The sequence below is a fragment of the Dipodomys spectabilis genome, unplaced genomic scaffold, assembly GCF_019054845.1.
Source record: "Dipodomys spectabilis isolate Male_0828 unplaced genomic scaffold, ASM1905484v1 ptg000234l, whole genome shotgun sequence".
Lineage (NCBI taxonomy): Eukaryota > Metazoa > Chordata > Mammalia > Rodentia > Heteromyidae > Dipodomys > Dipodomys spectabilis.
Window position 1 is genome coordinate 16,855,303 of NW_024870911.1, and position 14,128 is coordinate 16,869,430.

Sequence of the window (14,128 nt, forward strand, 5' to 3'; positions counted from 1 at the left end):
ATGGACCTTTTAAAAAGCCTGTCTTTTAAAACAATTAGCATTTATCATTACTACTGTTTAGAAACTAGGAAGAAAAATACCTTTTTGTTTTAAGATAACGTATAATTTTTTTAGGAAACCAAAAGAGATTTTCAAGACATGTAAAATGTGGAGTTTTTAAAATAAATACAAGTATGATATAAACATTTCAGGCCTACAATGACAAAGTTGATCCTTCCAGGAAGCATCTTCTCTGATTTGATGTTCAAAGGTCATGGTATAAAATGCTCACTAAAAAGATGACCAACTCAATCTTTCTTTTTCATTAAGATAATGATTTTGTTGACAATTGTTGAAAGTACAGTCTATTACCTGGTGAGAAAGTGGTGATTTCTAGGACACAAATACAAGCCCCACTACTTTATAAAAGTAAAGATAACCAATTCTGTTTTTCTTCCTTGACCATCATTAATCTTTTCACTTCTACAAATGTTGATTGAGGGTTCATTTTGTTTTGTTTTTGTATTTTTTTTCTTTTTTTTGGGGGGGGGTCCAGTCCTGGGCCTGAACTCTGGGCCTGGGTGCTGTCCCTCAGCTCTTCAGCTCAAGGCTAGCGCTCTACCACTTGAGCCACAGCGCCACTTTCGGCTTTTTTCTTTTTGCTTATGTGGTGCTAAGGAATCGACCCTGGGGCCTCATGCATGCAAGGCAAGCACTCCACCACTGAGCCACCTTCCTAGCCCCTTTGTATTTTTTTTCTACTATTGGTTCTGATTTACTTTAAAATCTTAACACACTTGCCTTTGACACCTACTTTTGATTTTTTTTTTTTTTTGGGGGGGGGAAAGGGTCTGCTTGTGGAGCCTGAACTCTGGGCCTAGGCGCTGTCCCTCAGCTCTTCAGCTCAAGGCTAGCACTCTACCACTTGAGCCACAGCACCACTTCCGGCTTTTTTCTTTTTGCTTATGTGGTGCTGAGGAATCGAACCCAGGGCCTCATGCATGCAAGGCAAGCGCTCTACCTCTGAGCCACCTTCCCAGCCCCTGACACCTACTTTTGAAAATACCTGTGTTTTTCTCTATGTTAGTTGATTTGGTGGTGTTCTTTTCCCATATATCTGTGAGAATATAAAATTTATATTAAATACTATGGAATTACCAGCTTACTTAAAAATATCAGATTGTTATTGTTCATGCCTTGAACCCAGGACCTTGCGCACATTAAACATGATATACTACTGAACTTCATTCCAAGACAAAAAAAAAAGTCTAGGATTTATACTAAAGATTTTAATATTCTTCTTTGTGTTTTTTTGAGGTTTTATTTTTTTGAGTTGCTCACTAAACTACCAAAGTATATTGACAAGAGCCTGTAATATGTATAATACCCATGGCAAAGAGTATCTACTCATGTAGCTCTTATTTATTTTCTTAATCTCAAAAACAAAAGGATTTGGGGATGTGCTTATCCTGGAGTTTACTACCCTGAACAGGAGGAAAAAAATAATTTGAAAATGGAAAATAGTTTTAACTTTAGTAGTTGAACAATGCAAAGTTTAAATGTGTAAATGCAAAACGTTTAAAAATACTGTGTCATGCCAGGTGCTGATGACTGATGCCTGTAATCATAGCTACTCAGGAAGCTAAGATCTGAGGCTCATTATTTGAAGCCAGCCCTAGCAGTTAACCATCAATTAACCAATTAACCACCAAAAAGCTAAGTGGAGGTGTGGCCCAAGTGGTAGAATGCCAGTCTTGAGCCAAAAAGCTAAAGAACAATATTCAGACCCTGAGTTCAAGTCCCAGTAATGGCACCAAAAGAAAAAAAAAAGTGTAATGTAAATTACATACAAATATTTAGATCTGAATGCATCAAAAATTGAATAGAAGTTCCAAAAAATGTGGAAACAAAAAATATATTTAAAATATCAATGTTACTAAGTATGATAATTTCTTAGTTACACATTATGTGTGGTTTTTGTTGCCTGATTTTTGTGTATGTGCCAGTATTGGGGCTTGAACTCAGGGCCTTGAGCTTTACTTGGCCTTTTCTCTTAAAGCTGGTGTTCTACTATTAGAACCATACCTTCACATCTGTTGTTTTGCTGGTTAATTGTATATAAGAATCTCTTGGACTTTTTTGCTGCTTGTGCTGCTTTGAACTGTGTTCCTCAGATCTCATCCTCCTAAGTAACTTGGACTGTAGTCATAAGCCACCAGTGCCTGGCTTGGAGTATCTTTTTGTCTGGAGTCTCACTACTTTTTGCCTGGGCTGGCCTAAAATCAAGATTCTTCTAATCTCTGCTTCTCTAGTACCTGACATCGCCTACATAGGCACTTTGTGCCTCCCTCCCCTCCTCTTTTGTGCTGGTTGCATTTTTTTTTTTGTTGTTGTTGTTGTTCAAAGCTGATGCTCTATCACTTGAGCCACACTTTCACTTCTACTGATGTTAAATTTCTAAATTAAGTTTCTTATTATTTGAAGACTCTGTGGTGGGAAACACCATCTATCTGGTCTGAACTGAGCTGCTATTGTGGTCACTTGGTTTATGTCAAGTCCTAACTAACTGTAGATCAAGGATGATTTTTTTTTTTTTGCTGGTCGTGGAGCTTGAACTCTGGGCCTGGGCACTGTTCTGAGCTCTTCAGCTCAAGGCTAGCACTCTACCACTTGAGCCATAGCACCCACTTCCAGCCTTTTCTGTGTATGTGGTGCTGAGGAATCGAACCCAGGGCCTCATGCATGCAAGGCAAGCGCTCTACCACTGAGCCACCTTCCCAGCCCCAGGATGATTTATTTTTATATTAAGCCTTCTTGCTTATTTTGATACCTTTAAAGCTGAGTGAGATATCAGCAGCTTTTCTTTTTCTTTTTCTTTTTTCTCTTCCACCGAGAGATATGGTAGAATTCTATTGAAGTTAGAGTTATCTCAGTGTTTGTTCTGGAGATAGAGAATTAGCTGAGATGGCTTCTATAGCATTTATCTTCACTACCCTAGCTGGCTTAAAGGTATTAACTAAAGTTTGAGTGATTTCACTAAGCTCAGTGTTTGTACCTTGTCATAGATAATCATGGCATTTTCTCCTGCATTGTCAAAGGGACTAAGAATGATTGATTCATAACAGAAAATTCCATCTCTAGATTTTGTGGGGGGCGGAGTAGGGGTCCTGGGGCTTGAACTCAGGGCCTTGGCACTGTCTCTCAGCTTTTTTATTTATTTATTTATTTTTGGTCGGTCGTAAGTCTTGATCTCTGGGCCTCGGCACTCTCCCTGAGCTCTTTAGCTCAAGGCAAGCACTCTACCACTGGAGCCACTTCTGGTTTTCTGAGAGGTTTATTGGCGATGAGTCTTACAGACTTTTCCTTCCCCGGGCTGGCTTTAAACCACAATCCTCAGATCTCAGCCTCTTGAGTAGCTAGGATTACAGGCTACAGGCATGAGCCACCGGTGTCCCACCTGTCCTTCAGTTTTTTTTTTTTTTTTGTCGGTCATTGGGCTTGAACTCTGGGCCTGAGCGCTGTCCCTCAGTTCTTCAGCACAAGGCTAGCGCTCTACCACTTGAGCTACAGCGCCACTTCCATTTTCCTGGTGTTTTATTGGAGATAAGAGTTTCATGGACTTTCCTGCCCGGGCTGGCTTTGAACCGCAATCCTCAGATCTTAGCCTCCTTAGTAGCTAGGATTACAGGCGTGAGCCACCGGGGCCCCGGTTCCTTCAGCTTTTTTTGCTCAAGACTAGCTTCACTTTCAGCTTTCTGGTAGTTGGGTGAGTAACTAAGATGAAAAAAGTAGCTAAGATGAAAAGCTTGAGCCACTAGCACCCAGCTTGACACTTCTGGATTTTGTTTTTGTTTTTGGTCGGTCGTGGGGCTTGAACTCTGGGCTTGGACACTGTCCCTCAGCTCTTCAGCTCAAGGCGCGCACTGTACTACCGCTTAAGCCACAGCGCCACTTTCGATTTTCTAGTGGTTTATTGGAGATAAGAGTCTCACAGTTTTCCTGCTCTGGCTGGCTTTGAACCGCCAACCTCAGATCTCAGCCTCCTGAATAGCTAGGATTACAGGCATGAGCCACCAGCACCTGGCTAGATTTTTTTTTTTTTTAAGCAATAGAAATCAAGAACATTATGGGGCTGGGAAGGTGGCTCAATAGTAGAGTGCTTGCCTTGTGTGCATGTGGCCCTGGGTTTCATTCCTCAGCACCACATAAGCAGAAAAGGCCGGAAGTGGTGCTGTGGCTCAAGTGGTAGAAGAACTGAGGGACAGTGCCCAGCCCCAGAGTTCAGGCCCCACGACCCACAAAAATAAATAAATTATATATATATATATATATATTCTGTTCTTCTTACATTCTATGTGAGGAATTTATGGTAGGTCTTGTTTTCTGTTATCAGAGAATTCTGACTAGCTATTGTCCTTTTTTTTGAGCTATCCAAGTCTCTGAGTAGAATGTGAACTTTTCTTTCTATCATTGCCTGCCTCAGTAACAAACAACAAACAAATAGATTCCACCATTAAACAAAGAGGAAATTGGGTGGGGAGATAAGAAAGGATTATAGGGGGTTAATTTTGAGCTAAGTATATTATATGCATGTAAGGAAACATCACATTGAAATCCCTTTGTGCAATTAATATACACTAATAAAAAATAAATGAAGAATTAAAAAATATGGCATCTGAGTAACTTTGGGGGAATCACTTAAGGTAAAAGTAAGGGATGAGATTTAGCTAATTAGATAAACCTAAAGCAGGTTTATCTGATAGGTTATAAGCTTGACTCACATAGTTTTTAGAAACAAATTTTGAATAGGGATCATTGATATTTTAATGATAATTGTGGAAAACTGTCTTGCTTTTAATTTGGAAAAGCAGCTGGCCATTTTGAGAAAGACAATGTCAGAGAAAAGGCAAAAGCCCATCTTGTTGAATTCTAGCTTTGCCACATACTCTATGAATGTTTACCCAATTAATTCACTTAAAAGTATATTTATATGTCTTGGGTTCTATTCTATGCCCTAATTATAAACAGCTAACAAAACAAAATCAAAATTTCATGATTTTCTAGTCACTTGAATGGCTGAGACAGAAGGATCACAAGTTTGAGGCCTGCCTAGACAACTTAGTGAGACCTTGTCTCAAAATAAGATTTAAAAACAAAAGAGTGAGTCGGGTGCCAGTGGCTTACGCCTGTAATCCTAGCTACTCAGGAAGCTGAGATCTGAAGATCATGGTTCAAAGCCAGCCCAGGCAGGAAAGTGGGGGAGACTCTTATCTCCAATAAAGCACTAGAAAACCAGAAGTGGCTCTGTGGCTTAAGGGTAGAGTGTGATTGTCTTGAGCTGAAGAGCTCAGGGACAGCACCCAAGCCCAGAGTTCAAGCTCCATGACCGACCAAAAAAAAAAAAAAAAAAAATTGGAGGCTGAGATTGTAGCTCAGTGGTGGAATGCTTGTCTTAATTCCTAGTACCACAACTAAACAAAACCATAGTCTCTATGGGATGTTAAATAGTGATAAATGCTGAGGGGAACAATAAGGAAGTAGGATAAGGATATATTTGGGGAGGGAATTGTTTGCTTTTTATTTTTGCTTTAAAGATAAGGTCATATTACCCAAGTTGGCCTTGAACTCTTCAGCTCAAGGAATCCTACTGTCCAAACCTTCTTTCTAAGTAGCTGGGATCATAAGTACACATCACCATACCTGACTGTATATTTGGGTTTTGTAATTTTAGTATAGCTAAAGAAGAGGCTGATGAATGACATTCAAGTAAAGACCTAAGGAATTTTGTATGCAAGCCATGAAATTGTCTGGAGGAAGACTTTGAAATAGAAGGAATAGTAAATGCAGTCATCCTAAAAGGATCTTGGGGCAAAAAGAAGAACCAATGTACATGGGACTGCATAAGTAAGGAGAATAGTAAAAGATAGGTCAAAAGGCAAACTAGTAGTCAGATCACTTAAGGTCTTGTAGTTTATTTAAAGGACTTCAGCTTTTGCTCTGAGTGAATAAGGTAGCTCTTGAAGCCTTTTGAACAAAGGTATAGATGTGACATTTTTGTACAATCACTCAGGGTACTGTTTAGAAAATACCATAGGGGAATGAAAGTGGAAACAGGTAGACCAGGTAAAAGGCTACTGAAATCATTCAGGAGGAGAGATAGTGGAACCATTAGATAAGAAAAAGAAATTCACTGCATCCAACTTGCAAAGGAAAAAGATCTTTGTTAATAGATGATAAAGTCTTATGTGGAAAAAATGCTAAAATTAGAACTAAGAAATAAATTTAGTAAAGTATCAGGAGACAGCTGTTGCACACAAGTCTGTTTTATTGTTATACACTAACAGTGAACAATCTAAAAAGAAAATTTTGAAAAGAATTCCTTTTATAGTAGCATAAAAAAGAATAAAATTCTTAGGAATTAACTAAGGAGGTGAGCAACTTACAGTGAAAACTGTGAAACTATGCTAAAGTTAAATATTGCTGAAGAATTGTATAAATGGAAACAACTATGCTCATGGATTGGAAGTTTTAATATTGCATCGTTACTATCTTGATACTACCCCAAACAATCTATGGTTCAGTGTGATCCCTATTAAAATTTCAGTGATAAGGGTTGAGAAATGGATGCGAACAATGGGCTATAAACTTTTGCTTTTTCTCTGACATTTCATTATTTTCTCAAAATGGCCAGTTGAGGATTTTCCACAATTATCATCTAAAATATCAGTGATTCCTATTCAAACTGATTTGCTGAATTGAAACTCCTTTGTACAACTGCTTAAAGATAACAAAAATCCCAATGATATTTTTTGCAGACATGGAAAAAATTATCTTAAAGTTTATATGGAACTAGGCTTAATGATGTGTGCTTATAATCCCAGTACTAAGGAGGCTGAGGCAGGAGGATTGAGAGTTTAAGGCCAGACTGGGTTATGTAGTAAAACTGTCGAGAAAGAGAGAGGAGGGATAAAGAGAGGAAGAGGAGGAGAGGAAAAAGGGAAAGGAATCTTGAAAAACAAAATGTAAGAATCAGTTTTTTATTTAAAAAACTTAACCTCATGCCAGGCACTGGTGGCTCATGCTGATAATCCTAGCTACCCAGGAGGCTGAGATCTCAGGCTGAAAAGTCTATGAACTTATCTCCAATTAACCACCAAAAACCTAAAAGTGAAGCTGTTGGCTCAAGTGTTAGAGCACTAACCTTGATCAAAAAAACTCAGGGACATTGCCTAGGCTCTGAGTTCAAGCCCCAGGACCAGGGATGCTGCACACAGCAAAAACAAATTTAAAAAATTTGCCTCATAGGTTTAGTAATCTGCATTATGAAAACTAGACCAATGGAATAAAGCAATAAACCCTTGCTAATATAGTTTATTTACATGTGTGAAAATAGAGCAGTAAAATCTCTTAAGATTGTTTTAAGAAGGGAGAGGAAGCCAGGTGCCAGTATCGTACTGTAATCCTAGCTACTCAGGAGGCTGAGAGCTGAGGATTGTGGTTCAAAGCCAGCCCAGGCAGGAAAATCTATGAAGGTCTTAACCCCAATCACGAAAAAACAAAACAAAACAACCAGAAGTGGAGCTGTGGCTCATTGGTAGAGCACTAGCCTTGAGTGTAAAAGCTCAAGGACAGTGTCCAGGCCCCTGAGTTCAAGTCCCAGGACCAGGACCAAAAAAAAAAGCGAGGAAGAGGAGGATGGGGGAGACTGATAGATACAGTGTGTAGATGAGTAGAAATGTCATAGTGAAACTCCCCTTGTATAACTTATTGATGCTTACTAAAAATAAATAAGCCAGCTGTTGACTCACCCCTGTATTTCTAGCTACTAGGGAGGCTGAAATCGGAAGATTGCTGTTCAAAGCCAGCCCAGGCAGGAAAGTCCATGAGACTCTTATCTCCAATTAATCACAGAAAAAGCTGGAAGTGGCACTGTGGCTCAAGTGGTAGAATACGAGTCTTGAACAAAAGGAGCTAATGGACAGCACCTAGGCCTAGAGTTCAAGACCCAGGACTGGCCAAAAATAAATGAGCCATTGCATATGTGGTCAATGGGGAAAGGATAGCCTTTTCGACAAACAAGATTGGGAATACCTGGATATCCATGCAAAAACAAAACAAAACCTCAAATGGAAATATGGTTTTTTGTTGTTGTTATTGTTGATGGTGGCAGTGGTGTTTGATGTTTCTTTACTTTTTTCCCCTCTTTTAGGGGTGGCAAAGTCGGGGGAGGAGGTACATAGAAAGGGAGGGAGGGTGAATAAATGCAATCATACTGTCACTATGTACTGTGGAAAATGACCTGTGTAAATTGTGGGCAAGAATGGGAGGGAGAAACTGGGGGAAAGCAAAGGAAAGGGTAGTGACATTATTCAAGAAAAGAAATTTACATCTGGGCACCGGTGGCTCACGCCTGTAATCCTAGCTACTCAGGAGGCTGAGATCTGAGGATCGAGGTTCAAAGCCATCCCGGGCAGGAAAGACCATGAGACTCCAATCTCCAATAAACCACCAGAAACCGGAAGTGGCGCTGTAGCTCAAGTGGTGTAGAGCACTAGCCTTGATCTGAAGATCTGAGGGACAGTGCCCAAACCCAGAGTTCAAGCCCCATGACCAACAAAAAAAAAAGAAATTCACTCATCACCTCACTTACGAAATAGTAACCCCTCAATATAACACTTTAATAATAACAATAAAATTATATTTTTAAAACTCAAAATGGTTCAAATGTCTAAATGTAAGATCTAAAACTATAAAGTTCTTAAGAGAAAATATAGGGTACATGCTTTATGACATGATTTGGTAGTGTTTTCTTATGACACCAAAGACAAAAATGATCAAAGAAAAGAATTAAAAGTCATATATCTGATAAGGGATCAAGATCTCAACTATATAGAGAATTCCCAAAACTCATCAATAGCAAAAATGCCATTTAAAAAAATTGGTTAAAGGGCCGGGATATATATATATATATATATATATATATATATATATATATATATATATATATATATATATATATATATATATATATATATATATGCTCAGTGGTAGAACAGTTGCACATCGTGTGCAAGGCCCTGAGTTTGATTCTCAATAGCACATACACACACACACACACACAAAGCATGTGAAGGGTTTGAATAATTCTACAAAGAAAATATATGTTGGTTTATAATATGAAAAGATGCTCAGTATCACTAATTATTAAAAAATACAAATCAAAATTATACCACTTCATATTCATTAAGATGTTTGCTAAAAAAATTAAAAAGTTGAGCAGAAGTTGGGGTGAAGAGTCTCTTGAGTACCTGTAGTTCAAGCACGAAGGCTGACACAGAAGTCAGTCTAGAACATTTTAATCTTGTCTCTTTACCTAAAGAATTACTCTAACTACCAGCCAACTCCTATAAACTTCTTTACACAGCACTAAGTCCTTTTGCAGTTAGAAAGCAGAATGGCAGCTGTGTAGAGTGGTATACACCACTACATAGTAAGACTACAAGTAAGGCTACATAGTAAGACTGTTTAAGTCTACACAGGAAATCTCTTTAAAAAAAGAATTTTTCTATTTCTCTGTTTTGGAAAATAAGCACAACTATTATTGTTGTTATTATTGCCCTAATACTAGTAAAGCCTGTGACAGTTGACTTCTGTATTTCTTAGAAGGCTTGATGACCATCATATAACTATAGTATTATAATGTGTTTGACAAGCTCTTTACACTTTATTCCCATATATCCTGCTTTTTCCTTAGAAGAGAAGGAGGGTTGGGCCTAAATCTCATATTCTAGTGAGCCTTCATTCCTGTTTTCTCTCAAGGATTATTAGGTATCTTCAGGCTTGCAGTTACACTGCTGTGGGTTTTTGTCCCTTATTTTGACACTATAGAGGAAAGAGTTGGAATTTTGAAGCCAAGTAGACCTGACTCCTTTCTTTGGCCAGTCCTGGGGCTTGAACTCAGGGTCTGGGCACTGTCCCTGAGCCTTTTGTGCTCAAGGCTAGCATAGTACCACTTGAGCCACTGCACCACTTCCAGCTTTTTCTGAGTGGTTTATTGGAGATAAGAGTCTCATGGGGCTGGGAATGTGGCTTAGTAGTAGAGTGCTTGCCTAGCATGCATGAAGCCCTGGGTTTGATTCCTCAGTACCACATATACAGGGGGAAAAGAAGCCGGAAGTGGCTCTGTGGCTCAGGTGGTAGAGCATTAGACTTGAGCACAGAGAGGCTCAGGAACAGTGCCCAGGCTGAGTTCAAGCTCCAGGACCAGCAAAAAAATAATAAAAAGAGTCTTACTGACTTTTTTTCTTACTGACTTTGAACTGTTATCCTCAGATCTCAGCCTCCTAAGTAGCTAGGATTATAGGCATGAGCCACCAGTGCCTGGGATTACAGGTGTAACATCATACCCAACCCACCATAAAAAGGTTTTAGTTTGAGAAAAGTTCTTGTGACATGGCTATATTTGAACTTACAATCTTTCTGCTTTAGCCTCCCATGTACTAGGATTAGAACATGTACCTGTCACCCAGCACCATGAAAGTTTGAGTGCCACCCATGGTCTTACCACACTGGTACTAGGGCTTGAACTCAGCTTTCTTGTTCATGGCTAGTACACTTCCACTTCCACCTTTTTGATGATTAATTGGAGATGAGAATCTCATGGACTTTCTGTCCTGGTTGGCTTTGATCTGTGACCCTCAGATCTCAGCCTCCTGAGTATTTAGGATTATAACATGAGCCGCTAGTGCCCAACTATCCAGCCATCTTTTGTGTATATCAATACATTCTCTCTCTTCTTTTTTTTTTTTTTTTTTTGACCAGTCAGTCATGTGGTTTGAACTCAGGGCCTAGGTGCTGTCCCTGAGCTTTTGCTCAAGGCTAGTGCTCTACCACAACACCACTTCTGCCTTTTTCTGTGCATGTGGTACTGAGGAATTGAGGGCTTCATGCGTGCTAGGAAAGCACTCTACCACTAAGCCACATTCTCAGCCTAATAATTCATTATTGTTAAACAGTAGTTCATTATATGAATGTACTCAGTTTTATTTTTGGTAGTACTGAAATTGGAATCTAGGCATTGTCCTTATTTAGGCATGTGCTCTACCACTTGAGCCATGTCCCTAATTGTTTCTGCTTTTCTTTATTTTAGATAGAATTTCGTGGTTTTTCTTGAGTGGGCCTGGAATGCTCTTACCTCCATCTCCTGAATAGCTAGGATACAGGTGTGTGACCTACCATGCTTCTGGAAGGTGCTTTTTACTTCCCTTCTTCCTTCTTCTCCTCTTCCTTTTCCTTTCCCTGCAGTACTTTCCCTCCAGAATTCAGGGCCTCATCCTTGCTAGGCATAAGCTCTAGCACTTGAGCCATACCCCTCCATTTTTGCTTAGATTACTTTTTTAGGTGGTTGACCAAGTAGTTGTTATTCTTAGACCATGGTTCCCAGGTGGATACCACCATGCCCAGCTTATTGATTCAGACAGGATCTAGCTTACTTTCCTGCTTGGCCTTAAATCAGTATCCTCCAAGTCATACTATAGACATGTACTACCATACCTGGCCACCCATAATTGTTTTATCTACTCCTGAACCCCAAATTTTTCAATGTGAGTCAATTTCCTTGATATTTGAATTAAAGATTGAAAAACTTACAGATAAGGTAGAATTTTTAGTTCCTAGTATTGGCTTCTTATTTGTATTCTGACTTATATTACTATCTCTTTTGGGCTATCACCTAGAAACTTGTTTGTAAGGTTGATGGAAGGATATATAATCTTACTGTTTTAGAAGGTGCTTACCTTGGCAATCAAAAAATTTATGGGAAATCTGTAGTGTCTTCCTGAAATAAATGACTGAATCTGGCTCCCAATCATCCTACCCTGTATCGGTCTGTATCAGATAGCCCCCATATCAGGCAGTCCCCTCTGTGCAGCGTTGCCCAATTGAGTATCCTCAGGAGACGCTCTGCCTTGGAAATTGTGCCATTTGTCTGGATGTAATGTACTATGTGCACAGGTAGGTTGTGGGAAGTACACATCCAAGCCCTCCTGGGACCTTAATGTCTTTGCTTTGTTCTCATATTTACATATGAAAAAGTTCATTCTGTTTCTCCCTAAATTTCCTATACCAAATATACAATCTAGATTAAAAATTACTTCTTTGCCTTTAATCTTCTACTGATTTTGTTTTTGCTTATTAAGTGGTCTTTTGGGTTTTTTTTTTGTTTTTTGTTTTTTTGTTGTTGTTGTTTTAGTTAATGAATTGTCTTGGCCCTCAATTGCAATTTTCACTTTTGTTTTGGCCCAGAGATTTTTATTTCTAGGAACTTTATTCCCCAAGAATAATGAGAGACTGCTGCATAGGACTGCTTATTTTGGAGAACTAACTATATAAATGTTAGAAGTATTTCAGAACTAATGGCATGGAGAATTTCCAGGAGAGGCTAGTAGGCTTCTTAGGAAGTCACAGCAAAAGAGGGGAGGGAGAAAAGAGAATGTGTAACGGGGAGAGAAGGGAAGATAAATACAGTCAAGGTATATTATATGTGTGCAGAAAATAGCATAATGAAACTCACAGAGGGACAAGGAGGAATAAAATAAGCAATCAAAGTACATTATATACATAAATGTTTATATCATAATAAAATCCTTTTGTACTGGAGTTTGAACTCTTGGCCTCACTCTAGCTGATGCTCTACCATTTGAGCCATGCTTCCAGCTTCAGTTTTAGCAAAACTCTCAAGGACATCTAAAAAAGCCTAGCAGGATGGCTTCAAGTTGTGATTCTCAAGATCTCAGTCTACTGAGTAGCTAGGATTATAGATATGAGTCACTGGCACTCAGCTAGCCATTTTCTTTTTCTTTATTGGTTGTTGGGCTTGAACTCTGGGCTTGGGCGCTGTCCCTCAGCTCTTTAGCTCAAGGCTAGTGTTCTACCACTTGAGCCACAGCGTTGCTTCTGGCTTCTTCTGTTTATGTGGTGCTGAGGAATTGAACTCAGGGCCTAATACATATGAGACAAGCACTCTACCACTGAGCTACCTTCTCAGCCCCATCATTTTCTTTTATAGTAGGTTTTCTTCCAGTGTTTCTCACCTTTAAATTTAACTCTATAAATTTAACTCTATAATTTCATAATCATATTAATAACTTTCTGTGAAACTTTTTTTTTTTTTTTGGTCCAGTCGTGGGGCCTGAACTCTGGGCCAGGGCGCTGTCCCTCAGCTCTTCAGCTCAAGGCTAGCGCTCTACCACTTAAGCCACAGCGCCACTTCCGGCTTTTTTCTTTTTGCTTATGTGGTGCTGAGGAATGGAACCCAGGGCTTCATGCATGCAAGGCAAGCGCTCTACCACTGAGCCACCTTCCCAGCCCTCTGTGAAACTTTTTAAAAGAATTTTTCTGACTCTTTTTTTTTCAAGTATCAGTTGTGGGGCTTGAACTCAGGGTCTGGGTGTTGTCCCTCAGATCTTCAGCTCAAGGCAAGAGCTCTACCACTTGAGCCACAGCACCACTTCCTAAAGAGAATTTTTCTATCCCTAAGCAAAGTAAGTTTATAGGTAACTATTTAGGAGCTGCCACATAATAGACAAAGCAATAATCTTGCAGATTTATTTGCTTGTGCCTAATGAAGCTACCTATGTTTCTTGATCTTTTAGATCTAACCCTTTAAACTGACTTAAAGGAGAGAAAATGTTTGATTACCATCTTCTTAAAACATTGTTAACCATTTGTTTAGTTAGCTAAGTTTGTAGAGCTGCAATAGGAATAAATGTGACATCTACAACAGTTTCAAGTCTTTCTAAAAGATAGAAAAAACTATTTAGGATTAAAGTATAGTCAATAACCCTTGTAAGGAGGCTCTTTTTTTTTTTGGCTGGTCGTGGGGCCTGAACTCTGGGCCTGGGCGCTGTCCCTCAGCTCTTCAACACAAGGTGAGCACTCTACCACTTGAGCCACAGTGCCACTTCAGCTTTTTCTGCTTATGTGGTGCTGAGGAATTGAACCCAGGGCCTCATGCATACAAAGCAAGCACTCTACCACTGAGCCACCTTCCCAGCCTGTAAGGAGACTATTATCTTCCATTGACCAGCAAAAAGTCAAGAGTAGAATGGAGCTGTGGCTCAAACAGATTACCAGCCCTGAGGGAAAATAA

At 39.4% G+C, this 14,128-nt stretch overlaps 1 protein-coding gene across 8 annotated transcripts in view; it reads left to right on the plus strand.

Annotated features, from left to right (window-relative positions):
• R3hdm2 (R3H domain containing 2) overlaps positions 1-14,128 on the plus strand; it is a 138,409-nt gene that overhangs the window by 70,993 nt on the left and 53,288 nt on the right. The gene's annotated exons all lie outside the window — the stretch shown is intronic.